This window comes from Nesoenas mayeri, assembly GCF_963082525.1.
Source record: "Nesoenas mayeri genome assembly, chromosome: 1".
In the NCBI taxonomy this organism is placed as follows: Eukaryota; Metazoa; Chordata; class Aves; order Columbiformes; family Columbidae; genus Nesoenas; species Nesoenas mayeri.
The window spans coordinates 86199385-86216735 of NC_137541.1; the positions used below are offsets into that span (position 1 = coordinate 86199385).

At 46.7% G+C, this 17351-nt stretch overlaps 1 protein-coding gene across 1 annotated transcript in view; it reads right to left on the reverse strand.

The window, feature by feature from the left end:
• The window catches only part of LOC308042471 (rap1 GTPase-activating protein 1-like), a gene marked incomplete at both ends in the record, with an annotated part of 176513 nt that overhangs the window by 51744 nt on the left and 107418 nt on the right, over nt 1–17351 (reverse strand). The window lies entirely within an intron of this gene.

The window sequence follows — 17351 nt, forward strand, 5'->3', positions numbered from 1 at the left end:
CAGCATCATATCTGTGCCTCGCAAAATTATGGAGAAGATTATTCTAGAAGTTACTGAAAAACATCTGAATGACAACACAGTCCTGCTTAACAAACTTAATTTCTTGCTACGACAAGGTTACCCACCTAGTTTACCAAGGGAAGCCTGTCGATGTGATCTTTTTGGATTTCAGTAAAGCCTTTGATACTGTCTCTCACAGCATCCTCCTGGACAAGATGTCCAGCATACAGCTGGAAAAACACTTGTGGGTGAGTAATTGGCTGATGGGCTGGGCTCAGAGGGTTCTAGTAAGTGGGGTTATGTCAGGTGGTGACCAGTCACTAGTGGGGTTCCTCAGGGATCCATCTTAGGGCCAGTGCTGTTCAATGTCTTCATAAATGACTTGGACACAGGACTTGAGGGAATACTAAGTTAGCCAATGACACTAAACTGGGAGGAGCTGTTGACACTCTCAGATGCAGAGAGGCCCTGCAGAGTGACCTGAGCAAATTGGAGAAATGGGCAATCACCAACTGCATGAAATTCAACAAGGGCAAGTGCCAGATATTGCACCTGGGGCACCGCAGCCCTGGCTGTACATACAGACTGGGGAACAAGATACTGGAGAGCAGTTCCGTGGAGAGGCATCTGAGGGTTCTGGTCAACAGCAAGTTGAACATGAGCCACCAGTGTGTCCTGGCTGCCAAGAGGGCCAACCATGTCCTGGGTTGCATCAAGCACAGCATTGCCAGCTGGACCAGGGAAGTGATTGTCCCGCTCTCCTCTGCACTGGTGTGGCCTCACTTGGAGCACTGTGTGCAGTTCTGGGCACCACGGTATAAAAAAAGATACTGGAGAGTGTCCAGAAGAGGGCTACAAAGTTGGTGAAGGGTTTGGAGGGGAAGCCATATGAGGAGCAGCTAAAGTCACTTGGTTTGTTCAGCCTGGAGGAGGGTGTTGTGTATTGATAAGGATCATGACTGAAAACATTGTAGCGAAACTAGTTCATCCAGCCACAGGAGATGACACATTCAGTATAGGGTGAACTGCGATTTACATATCAACAACAAGCTAACAAGCCACAGCCCAGGCCAGCTGGCCAATACTGGAGGTGGGGGATGAGCTGGAGGGTACATAGCTCCATCTTCTGATATGCACAGCTTGGCAAACAAAGGGGAAAAGCTCAGACCCTTCAACATGGCCCCGGATTTGTCGAGACTTGTCGATCTTTCGCAATCACCCCTTTCCCCCGCAGACTCTTCTCTACTCGGAGGGCTATAAAAAAAGCTCGCTTAAAACAGCACTGATAGGGAATCCACCACCCTGAGGACCCTCAGCCCACCAGCCTCACCACGGACACTTAGTGTTATCAGAAGTGACCTTGGCAGAAGAACTCTGTGTAGGAGCTGTACCTTCAGCCTGCGAAGGCGCCGTGGCGGGGGCAGCAGCTGCAACGGCAGCTTTCACTGTTTTGCTCTTTCTCGAGCGGCTCGGAGTGCTTTTTGCCGAAGCTTCCGAAGACGCACCGCAAATCTCAGGACAACAAAGAGACGCAAACCTCCTGTTGAACGCCATTTCTCTTAACAGAAGCACAAACTGACACACATTCAGCAAACCAGATAACACCATCACAGTTCTATCAAAACTCCAAGGGTATTCGAAATTCTCTAAAACATTTGCGAACTGTCCTAGCGAAAAAACGAAAGTATTGTTAGTCAGCCTTTCTAAAGGTTCGCTTGACCAATTAGCAAACACAGACCCGTACGGCTCTTTAATCTCTCCTGGAGGCTTTTCAAGGTAAAGCAGAAGCGAGTAGAAATTCATTAGCGGCTGCAGTATAATGAAATAAACCAGTGACAAACCACACAGTATCATCATGAGCATTGTCCAGTTCCTTGTTGTTATATAATGAATACTTCGATTTAAAAAGAAAGCCCAACACAGATATGGAATCAGTGAGCACAATGCAGAAAATAACTGATACAACTTGAGCCATAACATCTTTAAATCAGTGGAATTCACTTTGCCTTAATAGCACTAAATAATATCCGAAGCAAACAGGCGCGCGAGTATCACAACTCTATGAGTTGGCACCGTGCCAAGAAAATTGAAAGGCACGTCAGAGCCGTAGAAAAGCCAAAAAATCTCCAAATTTACCCCTTTCTCTTGCCCCACGCTGGGCGCCAATTATCTGTCGAGGGTTAAGATTGTGGGGTGACAATAAAACCCTGGCAGATGTATTGTTAACCCCCTCTTCCCCCCCGACTCCCCCCTTTTGCCCCTCCCTCTCCCCCCTTCCACTCAGGACAGGTGATCGGGAGAGAAAAAGAAGGACAGAGAGAAGAGAGTTAAAAAAATTAAAGATGTTTTACTAATGCTACTAATAAGAATAGAGAAAATAATACAAAATATACAAAACCAATCTTGAAAGTCTCAGCAACTGCAGAGCCAGCACCCAAAGTCCTGGATTAGACTCCACAGCCAACCAGAGCTGGATTCAGTCTGTCACTAGGCCTCAGTTCGCAGGGACGACTAGCAAGGTCCTCTCCTAATGTCGGCCATAGGGAAAAGGGAAAAGAAGGGCCGAGATCCTTGTGATCTCCCATTTTATATGAAGTATTCACGTGAATGGAATGTTATACACAGTTGGTCAGTTGTTCCTCGTCGCCCCTCTCGCGAGATGTCCATCCATGCTTATCAATAAGTTTGCATTCCATTGCTAGGTTTTACCAAAACATGTGTCTGGTTCTCCAGGAAAATGCAGTTAATATGAAGGCTTTAGCTGACAGGCAAAATTCACTGAAAGAGAAACTTGTTTTTAACAAAACCAGGACAGTCGCAAACCCCATTGAACAGCGTGTGTGTCAAAAATCCCATAGACAGCCTTTGTGTCTCAAACCCCAGTGGACTGTGTGTCACAAACCCCATTGGAGAGTGTGTGTGTCACAAACCCAGTAGGACAGCATATGTGTGTCACAAACCCCATTGGGAAGTATTGTGTCACAACCCCCCCCTGGACAGTGTGTATGTCACAAAAGCCGTTAGGCAGTGTGTGTGTCACAAACCCCATTGGAATGTGTATGTGTCACAAACCCCATTGGACACTGTGTTTGTTACACCCCCCCTGGACAGTGTGTGTGTCAAAAGCGCATTGGACAGTATGTGTGTCACAAACCCCTTTGGAAAACGTGTGTTTCACAGATCCCATTGGACAGTGTGTGTGTCACAAACACCACTGGATAGTGTGTGTGTCACAAACCCTTCTGGACAGTGTGCTTGTTACAAACCCCATTGGACAGCGCCTGTGTCACAAACTCCTTTGGACAGTGTGTGTGTGTCACAACCCCATTTGACAATGTGTGTTTCACAAACCCCTTTGGACAGCATGTGTGTCACTAATTCCATTGGACAGTGTGTGTGTTACAGACCCCATTGGACAGTCTGTTTGTGTCACAAACCCAATAGGACAGCATGTGCGTGTCACAAACCCATTGGACAGTGTGTTTGTCACAAACCTCATTGGACAGAGTGTGTGTCCATTGGAAATCGTGTGTATTACAAAACCCACTGGAGAGTTTGTGTGTTACAAAGCCCATTTGACAACTTTTGTGTCACAAAACCCTTTGGACAGAGTGTGTGTCACAAACACCATTGGACAGTGTGTGTGTCACAAACCCAATAGGACAGCATGTGTGTGTCACAAATCCCATTGGACAGTTTCGTGTGTCACAAACCCAATTAGACTTCATGTGTGTTTCACAAACCCCATTCCACAGTGTTTGTGTCACAAACCCCATTAAACAGCGTCTGTGTCAAAAACCCCATAGACATCGTGTGTCTGTCGCAAACCCCATTGGACTCTGTGTGTGTCACAAAACCCTTTGGACAGTGTGTGTGTCACAAACCCCATTGGAAATCGTGTGTGTCACAAACCAGCCCGGAGAGTGTGTGTCTCACAAAACCTATTTGACAACATGTGTGTCACAATCCCCTTTGGACAGTGTGTGTGTGTCACGCACACCATTGGAAAGTGTGTGTGTCACAAACACCATTAGACTGTGTGTGTGTCACAAACCCGATTGCACAGAGTGTGAGTCACAAACCTCCACGGACATTGTGTGTGTCACAAAACCTATTGGACAGTGTGTGTGTCATAAACACAATAGGACAGCATGTGTGTGTCACAAACCCAATTGGATAGCATGTTTGTCTCACAAACCCCATTCGACAGTGTGTGTGTCACAGACCCCATTGGACAGCATGTGTGTCACAAACCCCATTGGACATTGTGTCTATCGAAAACCCCATTGGACTGTGTGTGTGTCACAAACCCTTTTAGACAGCATGAGTGTCTCTAATCCCATTAGACAGCATATGTGTCACAACCCCCCCTGGACAGTTTGTGTGTACAAAAACCCATTGGACAGAGTGTGTGTCACAAACCCCATAGGAGAGCGTGTGTGTCACAAACCCGAATGGACAGCGTCTGTGTCACAAACCCCACTGGACAGTGTGTGTGTCTCAAACCCCACTGGAGTGTGTGTGAGTCACATACCCCATTGGACAGTGTGTGTGTTACGAACCCCCATGGACAGCCTATGTCTCACAAACCCCTTTGGATTATGTGTGTGTCACAAACCCCATTGGACAGTTTGTGTGTCACAAACTCCTTTGGACAGTGTGTGTGTTTCAGAAACCCCATTGGACAGTGTGCTTGTCACAAACCTCCTTGCACAGTGTGTGTGTCATAAACCCCATTGGAAATCGTGTGTGGCACAAACACCCCTGGAGAATGTGTGTGTCAGAAAACCCTTTTGACAATGTGTGTCACAAACTCCATTTGACAGTGTGTGTGTGTGTCACAATCCCATTGGGCAGTTTGTGTGTCACAAAACCCCATGGACAGTGTGGGTGTCACAAACATCCTAGACAGTGTGTGTGTCACCAACCCCATTGGACAGCATATGTGTCAAAATCCCCATAGACAGCATGTGTGCCTCAAACCCCACTGGACTGTGTGTCACAAACCCCATTGGACAGTGTGTCTGTCGCAAACCCTATTGGACTCTGTGTGTGTCACAAACCCCATGGGACAGCGTGTTTGTCAAAAACCCCCCTGGACAGTGTGTGTGTCAAAAGCCTATTGGACAGTGTGTGTGTGTCACAAACCCCCTAGATAGTGTTTGTGTCTCAAACCCCATTGCAGTGTGTGTGTGTCACATACCCCATTGGACAGTGTGTTTGTCGCAAACCCCCCTGGACAGTGTCAAAAAGCCCATTGGACAGTGTGTGTGTCATAAACCCTATTGGACAGCGTGTGTGTTACAAACCTCCATGGACAGTGTGTGTGTCTCAAACACCCTAGACAGTTTGTGTATCTCAAACCCATTTGGACATTGTGTGTGTCACAAAACCCATTGGCCCTGTGATTGTCAAAATCCCGCCTGGACTGTGTGCAGGTCAAAAGCGCATTGGACAATATGTGTGTCACAAACATCTTTGGAAAACGTCTGTGTGTCACAAACCCCCTGGACAGCTTGTGTGTCACAAAGCCCTTTGGACACTGTGTGTTTGTCACAAACTCCATTGGACAGCGTGTGTGTGTCACAAACCCCATTGGACAGTGTGTGTGTTAATAACTCCAGTAAACAGCGTGAAACAAACCACCTAGACAGCCTGTGTGTCGCAAACCCCATGGGACTGTGTGTGTATCACACACCCCTTTAGAAAGCATGATTTTCACAAACCCGACTGGACAGTGTATGTGTCACAACCCCCCCGGACAGCCTGTGTGTCACAAAACGCGTCGGACAGTATGTGTCTCACAGACCCCCTAGACAGTGTGTGTGTCTCAAACCCCACTGGAGTGTGAAGGACGACGTTGCCCAGTCCTGCATTTCTCACGCGGACACATGCAAGGCAGTTCTGCTAGTAAGAGAGCATAGACAGTCGTAGGCAGTACTGAATGCTGCTCCGAGATACTTCTCACTTATAGCTAATGCTTCACAGTGGCCCGAGGAAGGACCCTCAGCAGTCGATCTACAAAGAGAAAAGAAACAGATCATGTCTAAAAGCGAAAGAGCAACAGGGCGTCTCTGCGCAAGCTTGTCCCTGATCTATGGCTGAGAGCAAACACTTGTGTGCTTGTCGGAGAGAATGTGTCTTGTCTGTAAGTGTCTGGGAGTTTTGCGCAGGTCAGTGTGGCTGGTTTGATAATCAACGTCTAGGATACCTGCAGAGCGGTCCCTGTTGGTGTGCGGCCAGTGTGCCTGTAAGTCAGTCTGTGTTCCTAGCGCCTGCTGTATCTATCCATCGCTCCACACGCGTGTGAGTCCATGTCTTTCTCTCCACAAGCACGTGTGTTGATTTCGTCGCACATGTGCATCTGTGCTAGTGTTGAGCTCAGCAGAGTGTGTCTCTTGACACTTGGTGTGCGTTGGCTGTGCCTGTGTGTAACACAGCGCAGCCATGACTGCTCCAGTGAAGTGGGAGTCCAGTGAACAAGGAAAATCATCTAGGCAGACTCAAGAGAGGAAAACCAAAGAGGGATTGACGTGTGCTCGACAGAGACGGATTCCCTGTGCTGACAGTTCTCAGTAACATGACAGGAAAGCAGAACTGTAGATCGATCGGAGAAATGCTTCCCTAGACGACATTTTGCAAGTGAACTGTGCGCGGCTTTCGGGAGTGTGCCTGGAGAGTGCCAAAACCAGCAGAGCCTGCATTCAAAAGCGGGTGGCTATGTGACAATTTCACCGGTGCGTGCAATCACATATTCTGACTGGCGTCTTTTATACCACAACAGCAAAAACGTATTTGCGTTCAAGCATGTATCAGAAACAATGTGTGAACTGAGGATCTTTTGGTATTTTCTCCGTACGGCATGCTTCGTGGTATCTTACTGCGGATCGCAGGTTTAGCGGTTTCTATACACGACTCGGTATAGGGAAAGAGAGAGCATGCGTGTGCCTTGATGCTCCATTCGAGCTTAAGGTGGAGTTTGTGTGTCACAAATCCCAATGGACAGTGTGTCACAACCCCCCCTCGACAGTGTGTGTATCACAAACCCCATTGGATGACGTGTGTCTCACAAAGTCTCCTGGACAGTGCTTTTTCAAAAACCCATTGAACAGTGTGTGTATCACAAACCCCCATGGACAGTGTGTGTGTCACAAACGCACGTGGACAGTGCATGTGTCCCAAACCCCATTAGAAAGAGTGTGTGTCAAAACCCCATTGGACAGTGTGTGTGTCATAAACGCTATTGGATAGTGTGTGTGTGTCACAAACCCCCATGGACTGTGTGTGTGTCACAAACCGCATTGGAGAGTGTGTGTATCACAAATCCCATTGGACAGTGTGTGTGTGTCACAAACCGCATTGGAGAGTGTGTGTATCACAAACACCATTGTACTGTCTGTGTGTCAAAAACCTCATTAGACAGTGTGTGTCACAAACTCCCATGGACAGTGTGTGTGTCACAAACCACATTGGAGAGTGTGTGCGTCACAAACCCCTTTGTACAGTGTGTGTGTCACAAACCCGCTTGGACAGAGTGTGTGTCACAAACCCCCCCTGGACTGTGTATGTGTTAAAAACGCCCCTGGACAGGGTGTGTGTCAAAAACCCCATCGGACAGTGTGTGTCCCAAACCCGATTGGACAGTGTATGTGTCACAAACTCCCATGGACAGTGTGTGTGTCACAAACCACATTGGACAGTGTGTGTGTCGCAAACACCCTTGGATAGTGTGTGTGTCACAAGCATCATTGCACAGTTTGTGTGTCACAAACCCCATTGGATTGTGTGCATGTCACAAAGCCCCGCTGGACAGTGTGTGTGGTACAAATCGCCATGGACCGTGTGTGTCTCACAAACCCCATTGTACAGCGTGTGTGTCATAAACCGCCATGGACCGTGTGTGTCTCACAAACTCCACTGGACAGCTTGTGTCTCACAAAACCGATATGACATCATTTGTGTCACAAACGCCCCTGGACAGCTTGTGTGTCACAAGCATCATTAAAGTGTTTGTGTGTTCCAAACCCCATTAGACAGCATGAGTGTGACAATCCCCTTTGGACAGGGTATGTGTCACAACCCCCCCGGGCAGTGTGTGTGTCACAAAACCCACAGCATACTGTGTGTGTCTCAGACCCTTCTAAACAGTGTATGTGTCAGAAACCCCATTGGACAGCGTCTGTGTCACAAACTCTCCTGGACAGTGCATGTGTCAAAAAACCATTGGACAGCGTGTGTGTCTCAAACACCCGTGGATATCGTGTGTGTCACAATCCCCTTTGGAATGCGTGTTTGTCAGAAACCCCATTGGACAGTGTTCATATCACAAACTCCCATGGACAGTGTGTATTTCACAAACCCCCTTGGACAGTGCGTGTGTCATAAACCCCATTAGACAGTGTGTGTGTCACAAACCGCCATGGACAATGTGTGTGACACAAACCCCATAGGAGAGCACGTGTGTCACAAACCCGAGCAGCAGGCGCATTTCTGCAGATATCCTTAAAAGGTGTATTCTCGTGCACGCACGTATGCTTTCTTGCAGTACGCTACACATCAACAAACTTGTATACCCTCGAGCATGTCACTACATTTCACGTACGTCTTTCTGTCAAGAGACGGGAGTGGGCGCGCTTGTGGAAGTGTGCATGTGTGTGGCCAGGCGTTTGCTTTACTCATCGGTGCGTGAAAAGGTAGGTGCTTTTCTCTAGCTGCGTGTGCGTGCACGTGGCGATGTGTGCACACAGCTGGGTGATTGTGGAAAGGTTTCTGCGTGGTTCTCGGTGAGGAATCGTGTGTGTGCACGTGGAAAAAAGGGAAGGCGTAGCAACTAGTTTCCGGCGCTGAAGTAGGCAAAAGGCAAGCTTTCTCAAGCTATCCCTTTACACAGTCGTATAAAGCAAGCCAATAAGCCTGCGGCCGTCAAGAGAGCTACAACGAAGCATGCAGAACAGAGCAAATACCGGCAGCTCATCTGATCACACATCGTTTCGGATACATGCTTGAATGCAAATACAGTAGTGTTTCTGTGAGATTAAAGACGTCCGTCTTGAATATGTGATTGCGCACACCGATGCATTTGGTTGTTTCTACGTTCAGTCCAAGGGTGCGGGGCTTTCAGAACTGGGTCTGTGGAGACGTCTGCGGAGATGCCGCTGTCCGAACACGTACACTCCATTGTTTACCAAAACACAGGCAGATGCGTTTGACCACGTCGTTCTGCACGCACAGAGGTACCGGTGTTCGGAAGAGACAACGGAAACGCGTGTGCACACACAGAAGAAAAAGCGGACCGTGAGCCTTTGTGTGAACATGAAACAGCACTCTATACAGTCGCAGACACGGGAACGTGCCTCAGTGTAGTCACATCGCCACCAGCTTTTGAACGCAGGCTCTGCGGGTTTTGGCGCTTTTCAGGCACAGTCCTGACTGCCGCGCACACTGCTGTTCTTTCACTACATCACCTCTGCGGAAACATTTCTCCGGTCGATGTACCGCTCAGCTTTCTTCTCGTGTAACTGTGAAATGTTAGCGCGGGGAATCTGTCTCTGTCGAGCAAACGTCAATCCTGAATCGGTTTTGCTTCGTTGCTTCTACCTATGCGATTTTCCTTTTCTCTGTTCACTTGCGCACTCCTGACTGTGCTGTGTTACACACGGGCACAGCCAACGCACACCAAGCGTCAAGACACACACTCAGCTGAGCTCAACACTAGCGCAAGATGCACATGTGCGACGAAATTCACCCCCATGATTTTGGAGGGAAAGACTCAGACGAGTATGGAGCGACGGTTAGATACAGCAGGCGCTAACGAACACAGACTTTCAGGCACACTGTCTCTACACAAGCAGGGACCGGTCTGCAGATATCCTAGACCTTGATTATCGAGCTTGAGCACATTAGACCTGAGCGAAACACTCCAACACTTACAGGAAAGACGGATGATCTCCAACAAGCACACAAGTGTTTACCCTCAGCTATAGATCAGAGACAAGCCTATGTGCTCTTGGAAGGTCTGTGAGACCTTGGGATTTTGTGGCTCTGTATAGGTGTATAGGAAATGGTATGTGTAGAATGGTGTGAGATCACAACCGTGCATGTGTGTTCAGCTCGATTTATGATTGCAAGGATGGAATGAGTGTGTGTGAAACTTCTTTCTACAAGAGCTGCAGCAGGTGCACAAGTGTGAGTATCCCAGAAGGGCTGATGAGCCGGGTTGGAATGGAGGGGAGCACGTCCTAGGCAATTGTAAAGGAAAGAAGGAACATAGTCTGAAAGAGAAATAGAGAGGAAGAAGAGGTGCTGAAGTTAGAAGCCTTTCCTTGCTAGCAGGAATTAGCGCAAGGTCCTTCAGATATGATTTTTCCCTGATACCACGCTCCGCTCTTCTTTGGCTAAATGACCTATTTGGAAACATTCTATATCACTGTGGGAACAGGTAGGTGCTTTTCCGTAGCTGCGTGAGCACGCAGGCGGTAGCTTTTGCACACATCTGTGTGTTTGTGGAAAGGCTTCTTTCTGCCTGCGTTTCGGTGAGGGAGCCTATGTGTGCATGCGGAAAAGAAAAGGGAAAGCAGTAGGCTCCAATTCTTGCATATTCATAACAATTTGGGGCAATTTTTCACATACCAAGCGTCTACAGGAGAAAGAATGGCCTAAAAGCAGGCTACTGATGTTATCTAGCGTCAATTGCAGGACATGCAGTCTGTTTCGGCGGAGATTCTGAGGGTCTTTTTATCTGTCTGACGATCTACCTCTCCACGCTGGCAGTTCTCCTCTGAAGCGCAACTGGTACACACTTACACGAAGAAAATTATTAGTTCCTTACATCCAGTAGATCTATTAATTTCTAGTCAAATATAAGCTAAGAACCCTGCTTCTATACAACTTAATCTTCTGTCCGCACGTCCTCGTGCTGGAGGATCTAAAATTTGAAAAATATCCCTTCGTTCTGCAGGTGGTTAGAGAGCAGGTATCATGGCATTGCTTGAGGATGGGTAAGTCCTTTGTACCTTGTCCACAGTCTATATTGCTTCAGCAGCTTCCATTCCTATCGCATCTGTGTCCACACGCAAGCAGGGGAGAGGTCAGCTCCATATATGCAGAAACTCTTCCCCAAACACTCACACTTGTGCACATGCTTCAGCTCTTGTATAAATAAGACTCCAAATAAACGCACGAGCCTGTACACCCCATCGGACCGTCTCACAAGCGTGTACAAACACGGGACTCCGTTCAAAATTATGCACCACTACCGTCGTGTATAAAAGTACAAGCACGTCTATGTCTGTGCAGACTGACAAATTTCTATGCAGACGTTTGATACACGAATGGCTACACGTGCAGTCATATCGCACAGGCTCTGCTGTTCTTTCGCTAAATGACCTCTTTGGAAGCGTTTCTCGGGTAGGGCTACCTCTCGGATTTTTTTCTGGTATAACTGTGAAAAGTCAGCACAGGGAAAGCGTCTACATAAACACATTTCAATCCTGCCTTGTTCTGCCTTTGTCTCCTCTACCTAGATGATTCCCGTTTTCTCTGTTCACTTGAGGTGTCATGATTGTTCTGTTGCACACAGGCACAACCAACACACACAAAGTGTCAGCAGACACATTCACTTGAGCACAACACCAGTGCAGATGCACACAGGAGACGAAATAAACACCCATGTGTGTGGAGAGAAAGAGGGACTCACATGCGGGTTGAGAAATGGCTGGATTCAGCAGGCGCTAAGGCACACAGAGACTTTCAGGGACACTGTCTCCACAAGCACTGTGTCAAGTCTGCAGGTATCCTAGACGTTGACAGTCGTGCCAGCACCTGTGACTGTGCAAAACTACCAGACGGTGACAGGAAAGACACTGCCTCTCACACAAGCACACAAGTGTTTGCCTTCAGCTATAGATCAGGGACAAGCTTGTGAAGAGATGCTCTGTTGCACTTTCTTGTTATGACATGTTCTGTTCCGTTTCTCCTGTAGGTTGATTGCTAAGTGTCTTTCCTCAGGTGACTGTGAAGCATTTGCCATGGATGAGAAGTACCATGGCTCAGCGTTCAGTTCTGCCTATGTCTGTCGCTGATTCTTTCCTAGCAGAGCTCCCTTGCGTCTGTCCACATGAGAAATGCAGGACTGTACAACTGGAGAGATGCAGAAGCGTTCCAACAAACACCACAGCTGTACACTCATTTAAGCTTAAACATGAATGGAACCCACAACCAGGCACACGCACGTGGACAGACGAGTATTTATAAGCACAACTTCATTCACACACAGTTTGATCCCAAAACAGGAGCATATCTGGGGGTACCCTCCAAATGTGAAGCCATGTGTACGTGTGTGCAGTGTCTCCATCTTAAACAGACGTGTTTACCCTCCAGCATGAAAGTGCGTTTCTCGTACGTCCTCCTGTAAGTAGAAGTGAGAGGGCGTGCTTGCAGAAGTGTGCATGAAAAGGTAGGTGCTTTTCTCTAGCTGCGTATGCGTGCACGTATGGGCGCATATACCTAGATGCTTGTGGAAAGGCTTCTGCGTGTTTTTCGGTGAGGAATCCTATGTGTGTGTTAGTAACAGAACCAGTTTTACAAAATGTTCCTGAAATGATGAATCAGTTTTGTAAACTGTCCCTGAAAGGATGTTCAAGCATATCGTGTTCGAGTATACTCTTATCTTAACAACCTAGCTTTATCTTAGCCTAAATACGCATAGAGTGAGGAGAAGTACATGCAGTATCTCCGGAGGTTGAGCAAGTCAGCAGTTATCTAGCTATAGAAGTAGCTCGCCTGTGCAGTACCCAAAGGTGAAAGGGACAGAAGTGATGAAGACTACTTACTTCATCCTGAAGACCCCCTGAAAGACCACCAGAGGACACTGCACATGATCAAAATAGTTCCAAGATGTTGCAATCGATGTTGCAATCAATGTTGAGTAACCGTTACGTATCTTAATGAATATACGAATATGTATGTGAATGGACTGTATAAATACTGTGTAACATAAACTGAGCAGGGAAGCCAGCTTTGGGTGCGAACCCCTGATTTCCCAGCGCTCAAATAAAGCACCGCATATAACTACGCCTGTGGTTATGTGTCCTTATTGCTAACATTTTGGCGAACCAGGTGGGACCTCGTGGGCTGCTGAGGTGGGTCACGTCTCGATCCTGCTCCGGCTAGCACCGAGGTATTCTTGGGGAGTGCATCGGATGCGACTGACCCTCTGCTGCTCATGACGGACCTCTGACTGGTAAGAAGGTGCTTTATCTGGATTATTGGCTACCCACCTGGTCTGGTTTTGGTCTGGTAGCCTGCTGGTCAGGCATCTGGTAGCCTGCCGGTCAGACGCAGCGAAAGCCACGCTCAGTTGGGCAGGGAGCTCCCGGGGTATTGCCTAGGCAGCCGTCCGTCAGCCAGAGGGAAACCTCTGCGGGCTCGGCATCTGGTCTGGTCTGGTTATTTGTGCCGCAGGCTCGGCACCTGGTCTGGTTTGGTAATTTGTGCGCACCTGGTCTGGTTATTAGTGCTGCTCAGCACCTGGTCTGTAGTTCTGGTGATTTAATCTGTATTTACTGTTGAAACTGGTGATTTGATCCGTGTTTACTGTTGTTCTGGTAAAGTTACCTGTGTTATCTTTCTGCGTTAGTTATCTATATCCTTCTGTGTTGATACGTGCAATACAAAGATGTCACCATTAGATTGCCTGTTGAAACATTGGAAGGAGGGTGGATTCGGACAATCAATGAGTAAAAAGAAATTAACTGAATATTGTACTCGCCGGTGGCCTGAATATGACCTGCCTAGTGAAGTACAGTGGCCACCGGAGGGCACGTGTATGGCTATAGAAAACAGTAGCAGTAACGCTTTAGAATTGGATGTGCCGTGTCTTGCACCTTCGGAAACAGAACCCTCTGCACCTAAACACCTTAAACCCTGGAAACAATCAGCTGGTCCTTACCGAGAAAACCTCCCGGGAGTATGCAGATGCCAATGAATCCCTATACATCTGCTAACCTCCTTTATCAGTTGTGCCACAAAATGGGGCCCCCTATCGGATGATATTCCTATTGGTACCCCAAATCTAGGGATTATTTCTTTTAATAACCATTTCACAGTTTCTTTTGCTTGGTTGGTGTGACAAGGGAAGGCTTCTGGCCATCCAGAAAAGGTATACACCACAACGAGTAGATATCTACATCCACGAGTTCTGGGGAGTTCCGTGTAATCTATTTGCCAATAATCCCCGGGTTGCATGCCTGTCTTAATTTTCCCCATTTCTATTTTTCTTTTTACTAGAGGATTATTTTTCAAGCAAATTTCACACTTAGCTGTAATAGACTTTGCCATTGTTAACATCTGGACCGAGATAATTTGTTTCCTTAGATAAGTTACCAATGCTTCTGCACCCCAGTGACACTCCTGGTGTTCTGTCTGAAGTATTCCTCTCATAATAGTGCTTGGCACCACAACTTGTCCATTGGTGGTTACATACCACCCAGAATTATTCTTGCTGGCTCTTACTAGACTTACAAGTTTTTCATCTTCTATGGAATATTTAGGTGGCTCTGAAGGTAATAAATCAATTGCTCTTACCTTCTGGGAGACAAGACCCACCATTGTTCTCACTTGCCGTGCCACCAACCGAGCTGTTTGATCAGCAAGCTGATTTCCCCCAATAATTTTCAATGTTCCACTTTGATGAGCTTTACAGTGCATTATAGCAACTTGTGATGGTTTCTGAATGGCATTAATCAAGTTCAGTATTTCCTTCTGGTATTTAATGTCTGTTCCTTGTGAAGAGAGCAGTCCCCACTCTTTCCAAAGGCTCCATGCACATGAACAACTCCGAAAGCATATTTTGAGTCAGTCCATATGTTACCTTTCTTGTTCTCACTGAGTTCCAATGCCCTAGTCAAGGCGATTAATTCCGCTTTTTGTGCTGAGGTGTTTGGTGGTAAGGGTTTGGCCTCAATTACTGTCTTGACAGTAGTGATCGCATATCCTGCATACCGTACTCCACTTCCCACAAAGCTACTGCCATCACTAAAGAGTTCCCAGTCAGTTTCTGCCAGCGGGGTGTCTCTCAAATCAGGACGACTTGCATGGGTGTATTCGATGACTTCCACACAATCATGTTCCAGATCTCCTTCTTCAGTACCTGCACCCAAAAACTCCGCAGGATTCATTAGGTTAGTAATTTTTAGAACAACATCATCTTGTTCTGTCAGAATTACCTGGTATTTCATCATTCTGCTTGAGGAAAGCCAATGGCCCCCCTTTTGTTCCAATACTGTTGTCACCATATGGGATACAAACACTTCTATCCTTTTTCCCATAGTCGCAATCAGAATATCATCTACATATTGTAGCAACAAATACCATTGTCGAGGGATCATGATATGACCTTTTGTAGTCCATTCCTCGAGTTCCTTGGCTAGTTGATTTCCAAAGATGGTTGGGCTATTCTTGAACCCTTGTGGAAGGCGTGTCCAGGTTAATTGAGTTTTCCTCCCATTGTGTGGATTTTCCCATTCAAAGGCAATGGGAATTTTTGCTTTCATGGTCAAGGGGTATGCAGAAGAAGGCATCTTTTAAATCAAGTACAGTAAACCATTTATATTTCTCTTTCACAGATGTTAACAAGGTATATGGATTTGCAACTACCGGATAAATGTCCTTAGTGATCTGGTTTACAGCCCGCAAATCTTGGACTAATTGATAACTACCATCAGGTTTCTTTACTGGAAAAATTGGAGTATTATATTCTGATTCACATTCCTCTAGAATACCATATTTCAAGAATTTTTCAATTAGAGGTACTATGCCTAACCTAGCTTCTAGTTTCAGTGGGTACTGCCTCAACTGTACTGGCTTGGCATCTTCCTTCAGTTCCACTTTTACAGGCTGGGCTGGTTTTGATTTCCCAGGTATGTCAGTCCATCACAGCCTCCTCCACTGCTTGTGGTATTTTCACTACCAGGTTTTCTTTTAATAACAGAATTTGTCCTACCTTAGATTCTGGAATTTTCATTACCAGGTTTCCATCCTCAAATGTTATTACGGCATCCAATGTGGTCAATAAATCCCGTCCTAAAAGGGAAACTGGACAGTCTGGAACATATAAGAACTTGTGGGTTAATTCCTTTCCTCCAAAACACAAATCTAAGGGTTGTAGGAATGGCCGTACTTCTTCCTTCCCTGTGGCACCAACAATCGTTGTCGTTTTATGACCTACTGTTCCCTGTAAGGAATTTAGCACAGAATAGGTAGCCCCTGTGTCCACAAAAAATCTCACATCCTGGTCTCCCACTTGTACCGTCACTAAGGGCTCCTTATTCTGGGTATCCATTTTTGTGCTTTCATATAGTCAGCTGTCATTACTATACTCCCCCAGCACCATAGTTTGTACTGCATTTCCTACTGCATTTGGTACCCAACTCATGGAACCGGGACAGTTCGGGCATTCGTTTTTCCAGTGTCCTTGCTGCTTACAATAAGCACATTGATTTGAACCAAGCTTTACAACAGGTCCCAAAGGAATTCCCTGAACATTCCAAAAACCACGCCCTTGACCGTTTCTGATTCATCTACCACGGACTCCTGTTCCTACTCCCCCATCTTCTCCTTGGACAACAGGTCTTGCTGATAATGCCTTGACTGTTCCTTTTCTCTCTTATTATTAACTTTCCAGGCTGTTTCTAACATAACATCCAGATCTCGTAATTGTGCCCCCTCCAGTTTCTGTAATTTCTTTCGAATATCATCTTGAGACTGTCCTAAGAAAATTAAAGCTAACTGAGCCCTTGCTTGTTCTGTTCTTGCTTGTTCTCCATAGAAACACATGAACACACTCACACAGGAACACACTCATTCTTTGCAATCTACTGTAGCTCCTTCTGCAGTGTGTACAGCAATATTTATTCATGCTACTGGAACACACTTCCCATTCTCCATTCCCCATTAGGATTTGCATGCTGGCTTCTCTCCCATTTCTCTCAGTCTATTATCTACCTATGCTTTCCCAAATCTCAAGGATGGCATACGAAAGATTTTCCAAAATGATTGTAGCTCAACATCACATATGTTTCTAGAAGCATAACCAGAGGATTTTTTCTGTTTTTCTTTCTTTCTTTTTTACCTGGTGAGCTGGAAGTACTGGGTGTGCAGTCACTGTCATCCAGCCACGTAGTCTGAACCATTGAATCCTGTTTTGGAAGGCCCTTAAGAGAGCACCTCAGCTCCTGGAGAGGGCAAAGAAGACGTGTTTTAATAAAGCACTTGGTAAAATCAGGGAGGGTAGCCTGTTAGAGTTCATACACCCACCCTGTCATTCTCCTCTTCCTCAGATGTTTCATTTTCCC